The 13,329-nt window shown below is 38.9% G+C and overlaps 1 long non-coding RNA gene across 1 annotated transcript; it reads left to right on the top strand.

Moving 5' to 3' along the window:
- The first annotated feature begins 4,683 nt into the window (after positions 1 to 4,683).
- Positions 4,684 to 5,560, top strand: LOC128531267 (uncharacterized). Its single transcript, XR_008361180.1, has 3 exons — positions 4,684 to 4,972; positions 5,152 to 5,280; positions 5,353 to 5,560. It is a non-coding gene; the product is annotated as an uncharacterized LOC128531267 (long non-coding RNA).
- The last annotated feature ends 7,769 nt before the right edge of the window (positions 5,561 to 13,329 follow it).

A 13,329-nucleotide genomic window follows, 5' to 3' on the forward strand; every position in this document is an offset into this window, starting at 1 on the left:
CTTGAACATGTATAGAGTGGCATGTATCAAACGATCCGCATGGGGATGTGCTCTGCTACACATCTGCCTTGAAGCAACAGCCAATACAAATTCCAAAAGACTCCAAATATGATTTCAGGTATGCCCATGAAGTTGGTATACTTATAACAAAAGGAAATGTGTGATCCAGTCATTACTCTTTATATCTCTTATTTTATGTTCAGTTCCCTACTTGTACCCACTGAGCAGAAATGTTTCCTGGGCCTTGAGTGTGACCTTTTTCACAAGGCATTTGAGCTGCTCACTGGAATTGTTTTGCCAAATTTGCTGACAGACCTGACAAACATCTTCAGGTCTGTGTGGTCGTACACCAGGGTACAACTGGTGTATATACTTGATACTATTTAATTCACCTAGTGGTGGTGTTCATGTTATGGCTGAATGTTGCAGATTCCATATTAAATTGATCAGAACAACAACAAAGGACCAAAGTTTGTTTCAGTCTCCGCAGTTAACCATAAAACAAGCAACTACCCAGTGGTTTCCTTAGGGCCAAACAATTGTTTAGTCGGAATTCTGAGAGTTATTCATTAATTTTTGTTTAGTTCAATTGAAAATATTTATTTCACTATTAAACATAACTATGATTTATGCGTTCATTTTTTTATGATGCAACTTTAGGTGCTTAGGTGGTCTCAGACTGGTCATTTTTTTCTGTCTGCAGAGTTCACATTTCGTCTGCAGAGTTGATAGTTTAACACAGTCCTGGCAGGTTTTAATAATGACAGGACAGTTATGACACTGAGTACAGTAATTGTAATCATTGATTAGCTCATGTAGACTTTATAACCATTCTTTCCAAGTAGAGAGCTTTCAATTCTTTGCATTTGATGCCCAAAGATCTTCTGTGTAGAAAAGGCAATCAAACAAATTCAAGAAAAACTGTCTCTGATATGTTAAGTATAAAATATTTTAGATTCTATCTAAGGATACAGTATAAGAACAACAGGAAGATTCAATATTGTTATCAAATTGTAAATATAGTGAGATCCTATATTTACAGAAAGTTGTGTTAAAGTGTAAGCCTCTAGCAATGTCCTGCTTATGAATGGGATGGGGTATGTTATATAAGGTTAGATTATTTGTAAATTGTATGAACACCCTCAAGGTGGAAGAACATATATACTCAGCAAAAAAAAAAACATCCCTTTTCTAGGACTGTGTATTTCAACAATAATGTTGTAAAAATCCAAATAACTTTACAGATCTTCATTGTAAAGGGTTTAAACAATGTTCTCCATGCATGTTTAATTAACCATAATCAATTAATTAACATGCACCTGTGGAATGGTCGTTAAGACCTTAACAGCTTACAGAAAGTAGGCATTTAAGGTCACAGTTCTAAAAATGCAGGACACTAAAGAGACTTGTCTACCGACTGTGAAAAACACCCAAAGAAAGATGCCCAGGGTCCCTGCTCATCTGCGTGAACGTGCATTAAGCATGCTGCAGGGAGGCCTGCTGATGTGGCTAGGGCAGTGGTTCTCAAACATTTTCTGTCATTCCCCACTTAAGGGGGTGGGCGAATTTTCAAGCCCCACTTGTCAACAAAATGATAATGAAAACGGCCAAGTGTACAATTTATTGAAATATCAATTTCTAAACCAATAAGATCAAATAATGGCAAGTTCAAAACAGATAAAATACACGTGCAAATTGAAAAAAAAAAAGAGCTTTCTTTCAAAGAAGTCGAGTGGCTTATTAACGTGACTGGGGTGTGTTGTCTCTAAGTGTCTTCCTACTTTGTTGGGTCTCATGCTGTCTGCTGCCACAAAACACACACCAGTCTCTCCTCTGCCCTCACCATCACCACCATGAATCCAAGCGCAACATATAGGCTTCATCATAGGCTTTTTGGCTGATTAGGCTGATGATGCTCAATCACCTGCTTTTTTGTTTTTTTTGTGGTCCATGTAACAAATTTATCCATTGACGTTATTATGCTCACTACATACAGTACGCTACTGACCCCGTGTTATGCTCTAAAATGCCCCCCCCCCCCCCCCCCCGCCACGGATTGCCTCCCCTACATAATCTCTTTCAAATAATATATTAGAACATAAATTCATAGGTTTATGGTTTACAAATTATAACGAACTAATTTAATTATAAAATAAGCAATATAAAAAATGTTGTATAGGGGAAAAATATATAAATTATATATTTTTTTTCATATACAACATGTATATTTTTATATTGCTTATTTTATAATAAAAATCGTTTCCTATAATTTTTTACCACAAACAATATTTATTTAGTGTAATTTGTGATAAATAATTTGTTATTTGTACATTGAAAAACCCCTGCAAAATAAATGTGCCATAAAATAATCATTTTGGGGGATTTGTATTAATCGTCTCGACGGCTGCCACGTGCCTAGGGTTAATTATAATAGTAATAATATATTTGATAATAATAAACCTTTGAATGTCCTAATATAATAATTGATAGAGATTACGTGTGTATGTGTTGGGGGAGGGGGGAGGGGTCTTGGCAATCCGTGGCAGGGGGGCACTTTAGCGAATAACACCTGTTTGTGACGGCGGTAAAGTTAGTTTTATATTCGCATCTCCGAATTCAATAGCTGCGTAAATAAACTCGTGAATAAGATACCCAAATATATTTCCTCTCTACATTGTCTTTCAGCTACATCCGCCTTAAATTATACATGTTTAAAAGCATAAACACCATTATTCTCTACGGCGCAACGAATGATTTAGGGATCATCTCAAAATGCTGCACACCAACAAAAAGCGTAGAACGATATTGATCTTCCCTTCTGTTCAGCGCCTGAAGGATCAAAAAGCAACTTTGTTGCCACACTGGAAACTAGAAATGCCAGACTAGTACTGCCTGAAAAAATACAGAAACATCAGCATACACATTGGAATAAATGAAATTACATACATATTACCGAATGTTTCCTTATATATCGTTCCTCTGCAATTAACATGCCGACGTTAAACCGTTATTGTTGCGCTATGGTTCCACTTTTTCTCTGATGTTATTTTAATTTACTTGTATTAATGATCCATTTCTTTGCGTGTGATTGTTTAATTTCGAGTGTCCGATGTTCATTGTCAATAAAGAAAAGCATGAATTAGAAAAGGTACTTTCATATTATTTTACACTAATTCCCTCCCGTTCATTGCGCCCCACCTGTCATGTCTGTATTCCCCACTAGGGGGGCGCGCCCCACACTTTGAGAACCACTGGGCTAGGGCAATAAATTGCCATGTCCGCACTGAGAGACGCCTGAGACAGGAAGGACAGCTGATCATCCTCGCAGTGGAAGACCACGTGTAACAACACCTGCACAGGATCGGTACATCCGAATATCACACCTGCGTGACAGGTACAGGATGGCCACAACAACTGCCCGAGTCACACCAGGAACACACAATCCCTCCATCAGTGCTCAGACTGTCCGCAATAGGCAGTCCATGAGGAGGAGATGCACTGCAGTACTTCAAGCAGCTGGTGGCCACACCAGATACTGACTGGTACTTTTGATTTTGAGCCTCCCTTCATTTAGGGACACATTGTGAAACATTTTTAGTTTAAAGCTTTTCTGTGGATCAATTGCTACAGAATAAACATTTGAATAAGCAGTGAGATTTGTTGAAGACAGTAATAACAATAAAGGTGAGGAAATACTGACTATATGTTTCACGACAGGCTGTACAGTTTTATATACTGCCATACGCTTGGTTGGATGACTTCCGGGTCACCTGGTTCGTGCAGTGTTGCCAACTCGTCAGTAAGGAAAGTAGCTATTGGCTGTCGTAGAAGTCGCTAGATGACGTCATCACGTAATTTGCATAATGCACGCTGCACAAGTGTGAAAAAGCAGCTTTACATGCTTCTCCAATGTGATCACATGCCAGCATAGAACAGTGTTCAGCGATAACTAATGCCATGGTGACTTCAGGTTTTTTTGAAGAGTCATTTTTTTTAACCATAAATGGCAGTTTGTTTTGTGTGAAACTATTGTAAGGCTTTGCCTTTTGTGTATGTTTCTGAGTTGACATATGTTTTTTTATATCGCAAAGTTTGGCATAAAAATCAGTCTTGCAATACAGACAGTATGCCCGTGTATTATCTCCAATAAAAGGCTTCAACCATCCGTTGAATTCAGGATTTGATTCCCACTCCTTTCTGAATTTCTGAGAGTATAGTTTTGACTGAGACATGATGAACTAGCGAGCTATACAGTATGTTTATGCTAAAGTCACAGAGAAGCACACACACAGTGGATGAGGTAAGTAATGAGGCTGTTTGAGTCAAATCTCCTGCGAGAGAACAGGCCTGTCTGTGAGTGCTTTGGGACGGGGGAGGGGCCGGCGGCGGCAGCTGCTGTGGCAAGTTGAGAAGAGTCAGTACAGACACATCAGAGTCTCCAAAAGTCTCCAGTAACACAAGAAAAAGTCACCAGATTTGTCGCTAGTCGCTTTTTAAAAAAAAATGTCGCTAGAGGGATTTGAAAAGTCGCTAAATAAAGCGACAAAGTCGCTAAATTGGCAACACTGGGTTCGTGTCTGAGATTACTCCAGACGCTAGCCAATCCGCTTGCCGGTGGGCTGTTATAAAGGTAGCGGGAGAGCCTTTCATGTAGAATGCCCGCCTCCTTTTAGTTGTGTACCTGACTTCCGGTCTTGCCACAGGTAAGAATGCTCCTCGCAATCGCTTAGCTAGGCTTATGGGCCGTGGTACTCACCTAAATGTTTCCTTTAACCGTTTTCTTTTTTTATGGTGCGTCTGACCTTCCCTTTCACATCCGGTATGAATGCTTTTTGCGATCTCTTTTCTATGCTTATGGACAGGGGCACTTGCTTAAATCGGCTTGTAGACTCAATTTATCTTCTACAGTGGTTCTGTGGACTCTCCTGTGCACATCGTTTCGTTGCGCGTCTGACTTCCGCTTCTGCCTCAGGTATGAGTACTGTTTGCCATTTATTATTTATATTTTTGGGAATGGTTTTCATTTAATTGAAATTTTAGGTTTCTCCTGATTCTTCAGTAGTGAAATCTCTTCCTATCGACTCTTCGTTGTGTAGAGCGCATGCCTTTTGCTGCACGCTCAACTTTCTGTTTTTTTTTTTTTTGTCCCAGTTTCCACTTAGACGGTTGTGTTCCCTTGTTAACAACATTGCCTTACTGGTCTCGGAAAGTGGCTCGTTCCCTGTCCTTACTGGTTGTACAGGGATTGCTAGGGGTTGTTCATTCAGCATCTGGGAACAGGTATGTACGTTATTAGTACATTTTATTGTCCTCTGTTGTAAGCGCATGTTTAATTTTCATTTTAACCATTAGGGATTATAGGTCGAAGTGAGTGCTGTGGACAAATGCATGGACGCTGCTGCTTGCCTGAATGCTGCTTGTGCATGATTGATTCATTTGTTTTGCTTCACTGTCATTGGACCAGCATAGGCCATATTGTTTAATTGCTGCTTTGTTGACTGGGTGCTTTGCCATCTTGTTGCGCATGCATTTTCCGTCTAAGTTTATTTAACAGTTAGTCGCTTTCCCTCTTTTAAATTATTATTATTTTTTTAAATGGTTGTCTTGTAGAGCTGTGAGCTAAAAGTGGTGGCAGTGCGACTATTGGGGTGGGTTTCCCTTTTCCGTGTACGTGTTGGTCACCTTTGCCGATTGTCACAGTGAATTGTGTGTGGATGTAATTCACGTGTGTTTGGGGTGACTCTGGCTTGGATATTCATCCCCTTGTCTTTCATAGCCTGCTTATTCACTGGTAAGCTCCAGCTCTAACTTGACTGTGCGTTTTATTATGTTTATCATTCTTAGCATAGCATATCCTTGATGTTGCCGAATTAAAACTGTTATACATAACTCTTGATTATATTGTGTGTGATTGTTTGTGAGAAAATAAACGTTTATGTACGAAATCCACGCCTCTTGCATCTTTAGTGAACGTCCCTGGGTGCCTTAGTTAATTTAATAATTGGGGTTAGTTATTTCCTTGGGTGAATTTCCCAAGATGGCGTAATTGGCTACAGTTGTTACCAGTAGGGGAGTGACTGAGTTTGAGCCAGCCCATCACCACCACTCGCCACAGTAAGAACGGAGAAAGGCTGCAGTAGATCCAATGGCTGAATTAAGTGCTAGTTGTAGGAAAAACTGGCTAAATTCCAAATCCTGTAAATATAATTGAGTCCGGAAAATGTTGTACATACAACTGTATCTTCCATTTTATAATTAGCACAGTTTTATACTACCTTATGCTCATTGTGTTTAGGTGTTGGTAAATTACAAACGGTGTTAGACACTGGCATTTTGACGCTGGGAAGATTTCTGCTCTAGGGTTTTTTCCTGCTGGGCCAGCCGCAACATGCATCCTTATAGAAAACAAAAAATCAACAAACAGTATGCACTAGAAACACAAATGTTGTTAAACTGTCTAATAAAAAAAAAACATTCAAGCACTTACTGTACCATATAATACATTTCAATTTATTATGATGAAAATGGTATGTGAGAAATCGCTCATTTATCTGCATTATTTTCCCCTAAATTTTACATTTAAAGCCTCAACCTTTGAAATTAGTTTAGTGTAACAACCTTGTATAGTAGTTTTTTTGGCAATTTCTTAAATCACATGTAGAAATCGTGCTCAAAGTTCATTTAGGATTGAACATATTCAAATTTTGTCACATACACAGTACAATATTTAGTGAAATGCTTACACGACTGCCAGTGACCTTAAACATGAGAGAAATATGAATAAAAGAAATGTGTTAGAAAATAAAATTAACTAGTAAAATAGTCCTAGCTCAAAAGTACTCCCTTTTTTTTTTTTTTTTTTTTTTTTTTTTTAAGCAAGAATTAGGACTGTGGAATAGGAAGTTAGGAGAAACGGCTTGGTAACCATGACGCGGAGCTTATAAGATGTTTTGACAACCTTTTTTTTTTTTTTTTTTTTTTTTTTTCTTTTACGTTGTGTTGCGATATGTAACTGGTCCATTATTGAAAATGTCCTATGCTGTCTGCAAAGGTGACTGATGCTGATTATTTGGTAACCGTGAAGATGCATCTTTGAAACAGTGACACAGCCGACCGTGTTGGAAATAACCAATCACACACTGCTCTTACAGTACTGCAGATCATGCTCAGAATTATACTGTAGATTTTCCCTCCTCACAGCATGACTACCAAAAACATGCTGCTTTCTTGGAGTTGTGGGAATCATCCATAGCGCACACATTAAAATATTACATATAACTGTACTACACAGCTCTATTATAGTGGCTTTTAACAGTTGTGATTGAAGCAGTCTGATTAAGATAACATCATGCAGCAGAGTCACACATTTTGTTTATGCATAAAACTCAACTGCCACAGAATTTCTCCATTTTTAATGTGCATCCTACTTTTTTGCAGGTCTTGCAGTGTTGTAAAAAGTGACATTGCACGCTTTCCTGGACACAGTCCTACACCCTGTGCGAAGGAAGCTTCTTAAAGAACTTTTGTCTGAGCTAGGAATATTTTTTTTTTAAATTAACTTTGAACGCAGTTCCTATGAGTGATGCCGAGACCTTTAGCTAATACATTACAGGCCCAGGAGCAAATTTTATATCAAATTCCAAAAAGAGTGGTTGAGGAACAGTCAAAAAGCAGGCAGATGAATTCTACATGTAAGTGACTTTATATTCCCAACTTGAAAATAAGAACATTCCAGACAACTGTTTTTAATTAAAGTTTAAACTTTAAAAATAAAAATATGAACACATCACACCAAGCCAAGTCAACCACAATACCTAAGGTTAGAAGAACCGAACAGGCCAACATATTAATTTCTGCCTGGATCTGTGGTCTTCGTCAGACCCAGCTGGAAAGGTGTACAAATTAATGTTCTGTGCTTTGCCCCTTTTCTGGGAAAACTGGTGCATGCAACACCTCTCCAGGATTTTTGGTTTTATAGATACAAAGCTGGCCTTCACAATCTTTCCTGCACTGACAACTGCGTGTCAGTGACCCCAAAAGCTTAATTAGGACAATTACATTTCTATATTGTTTGTAGACCTACAACAGTAAAGTGGGTGTCCACTAATCTGATTAAACAGGATGTGTAATTTAGTGTTGAAGGTGTACCGGTGCTATAAATAAATTCATACTTACAGGCTTTTGTCAACAGTTTGGAGAAGACCATGAAAGCTCCATATTGGTGCATTTTAGTTTTTAGCATCCATTTTATAATTGAGAGACTATGTTAATCTGCCGAAAAAGGCTTCCCCAAGACAAGCAATTAAAGCAAAAAACTTAATCCTAACAAATAAATGAAATTGTAAAAAATAAAGAAAAAAATGGTTTGCAGTTCATAAAGACTCGGGCAAATTTATGCCTTTATTTTGTTCGATGGCAAAGTGAACAAAATTAACTTGAACTATGAACAAATTCTTAAATTTAATAATTCTAAGATTTTTAGTACAAAGCTTTTTATACTAAGCTTTTACCACTAACCATTCTCTTATGAAACATATGGGTGGCACAGAAACTAAACAGGGTTTTTTGATTAAAATAATCTTAAGACAGGACATTAAGGTACTGTAGTCCAAATGGTGGTGATACCATTAATGATACTTTAATTGATGGAGGTTGTGATCTTAGGAGGTTCTTATTTTAGTACAATATATATTAAGGAAGAGAGCGAACGCAGTCCCCCACTACCCGAAATTATACAGTCGAGATTCCCACATTTTGGGAGCTCGCAGACATGGGTCCCGGCAACGTGCAATGGCCACTGTAGACGGTCGCAGCACCTCGTTGGCTGAGAGTCGACCTGTCTACAGTTTCTTTTGGCAACAGCTGAACCTTTTAGCCCAACCCTAGTACCGCTAACCGGTACGTCAGCGGCTGGGCCTCTCCTGCCGGCAGGCACAGACATACAAGGGGACTGGAATCGGACCACAGGTCCCTCGCAGCGCTGCACTCCCCAGCTGGCTGCACCCGAGCCAAGGGCAGATAGGGTTTCTCGCCATTCCCCGAGAGTGCATCACGGCCTTGGTCAGGAGAACCTCATGAGCTGCCAGCCAAGCCAGGTCCTTGTGCTTATTCTGGAGAGCAGGGTGGGTTGTGTTCCTCCAAACTTGTTGGGACTCGCTCACTGTGAGCCCAGGAACTGGGTTCACTTCCTCCCGGTTCTGCACAATGGAGACAAGCCTATTTGCATTAGATAAAATAGAGACATCTCAATTTTCTACATCGTATCTCTTTAAAAACTGTCTTATAATATCAGTTTCAAGGCAGGGTAAAAGAAACTGGGGTATTTAAAGGTATTCTTAAAATCTGTAATTTTTTCGCAAGTGTAACCTCATCCAGAACTTTGCCATTGCTGCTCTCTTATTTGCTCTGGATGGAGTCATACTGGATATGGAGGGTGACAAACTTTGATCCTAAAAACAGGTGGGGGTTGGGGAGACCTTGGCCTTCATTCTGTCCCTAACTTTCCCTAATGTGTCAGTCCAGTTTCCCCATCCACCTCCCTCTTTGTCAAATTTAAGGCCTAAAATTTTAATGTCAGTTTTTTTTTTTTATTTTAATTTTATCCGGTCTTACTACGCCAAGGCCCAAAGAGCTGGGCCTCGGTCTTGCTCCTATTGAGCCTAGCGTGCCCGAGGCCTGTCTGTACCAGTCTGTTAAGTTCATTGCTCTTTGGACCAATAAAATGTCAAAACATAAAAGGGTTATGTCGTCCATAAATAAAATGCAAGTCGCTGTCAGTCCACCTGGTAGGTCACGTCCTTTAATCCATTCGTCCCTTTTTAAGATCTGTGTCAGTGACTCGATACAAGGTACAAATAGGAGTGAAGATAACGGGCACCCCTGATAAGAACAGATTGATCTTAGCCAAAAGGCCAAGAAGTGATACAGAGGCTCAGCGAGAGGAGACATCCTTCAATAAACACCACCTGAGGTCGGCAACTACTGTATTGTTTACTAAATAGTTTATTAAACACTTAAGTCACATCAGTACATGTTAAAGAACTGAAAACGTCAATACATGGCAACCGAACAAACAGGAATAAAATAAGAATATCTTTTGTACTACAAACGCACTTTTAACCGATTTACAAACATATGAACTGTTAACAGGAATTTATAAACGTGTTATTTGTCTGTTTTTCCCATTATTTAAAATTCACAGTATTACGTCGCCTCTTGGTGGTCGAATGTGGTACTGCAGGTAGAGGTGTAGCAGCCATTTTAAATTTGAGACGCAGCTGTCAGTAATTAACTCGCGGCCCCACAGCCACACACAGCAGAGGCACATTATCCAAAAAAACAATGTCAACGTGTACATAAATAAATTCCTTTTATATATAACCACACGGGTACAAAACTAAACACTAGACACTTAATTCATTACTACCAAACGAACGACAACAAAGCACAATTATTTCAGAATAATAAATGCAAGTTTAATGCATTTGCTAATAAAAACTGAGCCCACAAAACATTTCTTCACCTAAATACATTCACCATAATTAAATCGTTGCAAACTTTGACCAGTAGATGGCGGGCGAGCGCTTCAAATTATATATATATATATATATATATATATATACATATATATACAGGTCCTTCTAAAAAAATTAGCATATTGTGATAAAGTTGATTATTTTCTGTAATGTACTGATAAACATTATCCTTTCATATATTTTAGATTCATTACACACAACTGAAGAAGTTCAAGCCTTTTAATTGTTTTAATATTGATGATTTGGGCATACAGCTCATGAAAACCCCAATTTCCTATCTCAAAAAATTAGCATATCATGAAAAGGTTTTCTAAACGAGCTATCAACCTAATCATCTGAATCAACTAATTAACTCTAAACACCTGCAAAAGATTCCTGAGGCTTTTAAAAACTCCCAGCCTGGTTCATTACTCAAAACCGCAATCATGGGTAAGACTGCCGACCTGACTGCTGTCCAGAAGGCCATCATTGACATCCTCAAGCAAGAGGGTAAGACACAGAAAGAAATTTCTGAACGAATAGGCTGTTCCCAGAGTGCTGTATCAAGGCACCTCAGTGGGAAGTCTGTGAGAAGGAAAAAGTGTGGCAGAAAACGCTGCACAACGAGAAGAGGTGACCGGACCCTGAGAAAGATTGTGGAGAAGGACCAATTCCAGACCTTGAGGGACCTGCGGAAGCAGTGGACTGAGTCTGGAGTGGAAACATCCAGAGCCACCGTGTACAGGAAATGGGCTACAGGAGCCGCATTCCCCAGGTCAAGCCACTTTTGAACCAGAAACAGTGGCAGAAGCGCCTGACCTGGGCTACAGAGAAGCAGCACTGGACTGTTGCTCAGTGGTCCAAAGTACTTTTTTCGGATGAAAGCAAATTTTGCATGTCATTCGGAAATCAAGGTGCTAGAGTCTGGAGGAAGACTGGGGAGAGGGAAATGCCAAAATGCCTGAAGTCCAGTGTTAAGAACCCACAGTCAGTGATATTCTGGGGTGCCATGTCAGCTGCTGGTGTTGGTCCACTGTGTTTTATCAAGGGCAGGGTCAATGCAGCTAGCTATCAGGAGATTTTGGAGCACTTTATGCTTCGATCTGCTAAAAAGCTTTATGGAGATGAAGATTTCATTTTTTAGCACGACCTGGCACCTGCTCACAGTTCCAAAACCACTGGTTAATGGTTTACTGACCATGGCATTACTGTGCTCAATTGGTCTGCCAACTCTCCTGACCTGAATCCCATAGAGAATCTGTGGGATATTGTGAAGAGAAAGTTGAGAGACGCAAGACCCAACACTTGTGGATGAGCTTAAAGCCGCTATCGAAGCATCCTGGGCCTCCATAACACCTCAGCAGTGCCACAGGCTGATTGCCTCCATGCCACGCCGCATTGAAGCAGTCATTTCTGCAAAAGGATTCCCGACCAAGTATTGAGTACATAACTGAACATAATTATTTGAAGGTTAACTTTTTTTGTATTAAAAACACTTTTCTCTTATTGGTCGGATGAAATATGCTAATTTTTTTAGATAGGAATTTTGGGTTTTCCTGAGCTGTATGCCAAAATCATCAATATTAAAACAATAAAAGGCTTGAACTACTTCAGTTGTGTTTAATGAATCTGAAATATATAAAAGTCTAATGTTTATCAGTACATTACAGAAAATAATGAACTTTATCACAATATGCTAATTTTTTAAGAAGGACCTGTGTGTGTGTGTGTGTGTGTGTGTGTGTATATATATATATATATATATATATATATATATATATATATATATATACCTGTACGTAGATCTGTTAGTCTCGCTTAACAATTAGCTTAAGCAATATGAGACAGGAAATATATCTGCTAGTAAACATCCACTTTCCATTTTCATAAAAAAAGAAAATTATAACAAAGTAAATGCATGAGAATACACAAAAGTGTTTAGGTACAATATATATATTTTTTGCTTTAATAACACCATAAGCGTTTAAATTCTGAAGCTAGTTTTTAAAAGCATAATAACATTTAACAAGTTCATACCTTCCTGACAAGTCTAGTTCTAATTCCTGATTGAGACCTTTTAAAGGCGTGGGAAAGGCCCATTTGATAAGTGAGCCAACATGGGACATTAGTGAAAGGACGCCAGTTGATGGCAGTCTCTTGTTAGCTAGTACCATGCAAAATTTTCAGATTCACTGACAATAATACACTATCAGACACATCCAGATTAAGTGAGAAAATACAGAAGTAATGTCTTGTTTCTGTCATGTCGTTTCCTTAATTTCTAGCTTTCAGATTTAATATATAGTTCTATCCTTTGTAAATAGTATTTTTTTTCCTAATTACTCTCAAAGTGATATTATTTGTAGCCCAGAAACACATCAGATTCAAGAAGAGCTGCTGAAAGCCCAACTACACCATTACTGTACTTGATTGAGACCTATAAGACATATGTTTGAATGTTCCCCCGTATTCTCTGTGGCGGTTTTCCTCTAAGTAGTCTGGTTTCCTCTGTCTGAAGACATGCAGATTAGGTTAACTACAATCCAGTGGATTGGTATTCTGTCAAGTGTGTACTCCGCCTTGTGCCCTAAGTCTGCAGGCCCCCGTAACCCTGTATTCAAAATAAAGACGTATAGAAGACTTAGTAATTTACTGTGCTAAACAAATATTTTGTTAAAGTCCCACCTTGATGGTCTAGGATTTTACTATTTGTAATCGCCTAAAGCTTTTATTATAGCACACACAATGTGGTGGCCAGTTCATGTGTGAAAATGATTCTTGTGCTCCCAGAACCACTCCTTCACAATTTGAATGC

The sequence above is a fragment of the Clarias gariepinus genome, chromosome 1, assembly GCF_024256425.1.
Source record: "Clarias gariepinus isolate MV-2021 ecotype Netherlands chromosome 1, CGAR_prim_01v2, whole genome shotgun sequence".
Classification (NCBI taxonomy): Eukaryota; Metazoa; Chordata; class Actinopteri; order Siluriformes; family Clariidae; genus Clarias; species Clarias gariepinus.